This window comes from Phascolarctos cinereus, unplaced genomic scaffold, assembly GCF_003287225.1.
Source record: "Phascolarctos cinereus isolate Bilbo 61053 unplaced genomic scaffold, phaCin_HiC Scaffold_4;HRSCAF=312, whole genome shotgun sequence".
NCBI classification, from domain to species: Eukaryota; Metazoa; Chordata; class Mammalia; order Diprotodontia; family Phascolarctidae; genus Phascolarctos; species Phascolarctos cinereus.
Window position 1 is genome coordinate 254,891,668 of NW_027555847.1, and position 3,813 is coordinate 254,895,480.

The 3,813-nt window shown below is 37.1% G+C and overlaps 1 pseudogene; it reads right to left on the reverse strand.

The window, feature by feature from the left end:
* Window positions 1-2,893: 2,893 nt before the first annotated feature.
* Window positions 2,894-3,345, reverse strand: LOC110197653 (large ribosomal subunit protein P1 pseudogene; annotated as a pseudogene).
* Between the last annotated feature and the right edge of the window lie 468 nt (window positions 3,346-3,813).

Below are 3,813 nucleotides of genomic sequence, written 5' to 3' on the forward strand. Positions count from 1 at the left end.
AAGCAGCTTGCAACCTAAAGAGAGATGATATGCAAACAAATATATACAAAGCAAATTATATATAAGATAAATAGAAAATAATTAAGAAAGAGAAGGCACTAGAAATAAAAGGAGTTGGGGAAGGCTTCCTATAGAAGGTGAAATTTTAATTGGGACTTAAAAGAAGTCAGGAAGGTCAGTAGCCAGAGCAAAAATGGAATAGTATTCTAGGCTTGAGGGACGGCCAGAGAAAATGCTCAGAGCACAAAGTTGGAGTGTTTTGTTTGTGAAACAGCCAGGAGTCCAGTGTTACTGGATCAAAGAGTACATATGGTGAACTAAGATGTAAAATGATTGGAAAGGTATGAGGGGACTAGGTTTTGAAGTGCTTTGAAGGTTAGATGCTTTTGTATTTGATCCTGGAGGCAATAGAAAGCCACTAAAGTTTATTAATTGGGGGAGGAGGAACAGAGAGGTAACATGATCAGACCTGTGCTTTAGGAAAACTACTGTAGTGGTTAAATGGAGGCTGGATTGGAGTGGGGACAAACTGGAGGCAGGCAGACCCACCAATTGGCTATTGCAGTAACCCACATATGAAGCGATGAGGGCCTGCACTAGAGAGATGGCAATGTCAGAGTAAAGAATAGGGCATATTCAAGAGATAGTGCAAAGGTGAAATTGACAGGTCCTAGCAAGCACTTGGATATAGGGGGTTGAGCAAGAGTTGAGAATCCAGGATGACTCCTAGCTTGTGACTGGGAGGATAGTGTTCCTGAGGGACTGGGGAGGATGGTGTTGCCCTCTTTAGTAATAAGGGAGGTAGGAAGAGTGAGGGTTTAGGGGAAAAGATAATGAGCTTCATTTTGGAAATATTGGATTTAAGATGTCTATTGGACATCTAGTGAGGGATGTCTGAAAGGCAGTTGGAGATGGGAGATCGGAGGTCAGCAGAAAGATTGGGGTGGGATCAGTAGATTTAAGAATAATCAGCATAGAGATGGTAATTTCCCAAATAATGGATATTCACTTTGTTCTCAAATCTTTGCTGTAACAAAAAGTGCTGTACATTTTTGTATATATGGGACCTTTTCCTTTGCTTTTGACCTCTTCCTAATACATACTTATGATATCACTAGTTCAAAAAGTATGCACGATTTAGTGTCTTTTTGATTATTATAGTTCTAAATTGCTTTCCAGAATGGTTGGCCCAATTGACATCTCTATCACTATTAGTGTGCTTCTTGTCCTATAGCCTTTCCAACAACTGCTGTTTTCCATTTTTGTCATCTTTTGTCAAATTGATGGATATGACAAAGCACTTCAGAATTGCTTTACTTTCCCTATTTTTATTAATAGATTATTATTTTTTATATTATTTATTTTTATTAATTATATATCAATGTATAATTATATTATTTATATATTATTATTAATAATTTGCATCATTTTATGTGTTTTTGCTACCTTCTACTTCACCTTTTGAAAATGATCTTGTCATAATATTTGACCATTTATATATTGGCTAAAAACCTTTAATATTTGTATCAATTCCTTCTATAGCTACAGAATCATACTTTTATCAGAAATATGCTACAATTACTTTTCCTCAGTTGTTTCTCTTCTAATTTTAACTTCATTGATTTTATTTGTGCAAAAATATTTCAATTTTTATGTAATCAAAATTGCAAAAAAGCATAATTTAGCAAATTTCTGCCTTGTTACACTTTATGGTATCATTATTGTCTAAAAAATTCCAAAACAATTATGAAATTTTTTTTTAAGATTGATTGTTATCCAAGTCTTAACAATTCCTCAAGGGCCTACCTCATATCTCACTTGCTTTCTTTTTTCTTTTGGCTTTTTGGTGAGGCAATCAGGGTTAAATGACTTTGCCTGGGGTCACACAGCTAATAAGTGTTGTGTCTGAGGCTGGATTTGAACTCAGGTCCTCTTGACTCCAAGGCCAGAGCTCTATCCACTGCGCCACCTTGCTGCCCCCATGTCTCACTTTCTTCATGAAATATTCCCTTATTATTCTGGGGAACCACGATCTTTGCTTCCTGAAACATAACACTTGCTAGTTAGAAATGCACTGCGCAGTATAGAAAGTCAATAGATCATGACTCTAGGAAGAAAGAGCCTTACATGAGATATAAGAACTAATGTCTTATAACTGATGATTGGACAGTAGCAGGATGAGTTAAATAGAGGAAAGCTTAGGCTCAGATTTAAAGTATTGAAAAAAGGTTTGTCTAATGTGACCTGTTTTTTAAAAAAGTTGATATCTTTTATCATTATATTACATTCATTTCTTAATATATCTTTTCTTCCTTCTCTATCCAGAGAGCTATCCTTTTTTAACAAAAATTAAGCTACAAAGAAGATAGGTGGTAAGTGCATAAAAGGCACTTAATAATTGCTAATTGACTAATAGATAAAGCATTTATTATACATCAGATACTATGCTAAACTGGAGGGAGATAAATACAAGCAAAGCAAGATATCCTGTGCTCTCAAGGAGCTTCTGTTTTAGCAGGGGAAGCCAACACACTGAGGGATGCTGGAAAGAGCTGGAAGGGGATGGTAGGAGAAGTGGTGAGGTCTTGGAGAGATCAGGCAAAAGCTCTCCTATCAGGGCTGGCAGAACAAGGGATGGGGTGCAAATCTTTTGAATTAATCTAGGGAAAGGGGTGTGGGGGTGTGGGGAAAGCAATTCAACAAAACCAACCAACATATCCACCTAGAATATATGCAATATTCTATACCCATACATTTCCCTTTCTTCAATGAAAGGAAGGAGATATATATATATATATATATATATATATATATATATATATATATATATATATATATATATATATATATATATATATATATATATATATATATATTTATTTATTTATTTAGCTGAGTTAAGCTTTTTATTTAATGATACAAAAAACATTCAGTCAAACAGACCAAAGCCCATGTCATCATCAGACTCCTCGGATTCTTCTTTTTTTGTTTCCTCTTTCTTCTTCTCCTCAGCTGGGGCAGCTGTGCTAGCAGGAGCTGCCCCTCCAGCAGAGGCAGCACCACCAGCTGCCGGGGCAGGTCCACCAACTTCTACATTGCAGATGAGACTTGCAATGTTGACATCGGACAGGGCCTTTGCAAATAATACCGGCCAGCATGGTTCAACATTTACACCTGCTGCTTTCATGAGGGCGTTGATTTTATCCTCTGTGACTGCAACATCATCGTGAAGGATGAGGGCAGAGTAGATGCAAGCGAGCTCGGAGATGGCCATTTCAGCAGAAGGGTGAGGAGAGACTTGTTTGTAGTGGTGCTAGTCGCCTGATGAAGTGAGGAGTCACCCCAATGCGGCCTTAGCTTCTGAAGAAGAGCCAAGCACCTTGTAGACAACTGAAGAGGGAGATATATTTTCTCAATGCTTGTTTAAGCCCAATTGATCATTATAGTGATGGTTTTCAGTTTCCAAATGCATGATAATATCTGGACAAGAGACATTCTTCACATTCTTTCTTATGTGGATTGATATACCGAACTTCTTTTAAGGATTTATAGTTCTTTGCCAGAAATTTCTGTACTGTTTCTGGGCTTAATGTAATACACACAATGTCATTCATAAACAGGAGAGTCTGGAGGACTTTACATCCTCAGGGAATCTCTCTTCTACTGGAACTCTGCTGGATCTTCTCTATCACACTGGCAAATATGTTGATAAGCTCACATCTCCCTGTTTATGCTTTCCCTGGTGTTCATTATCAGAGGGTTATCGGACAAGATTATTTCTGTGGCTTCATTTTCCAAGGAATCTTGAATGAT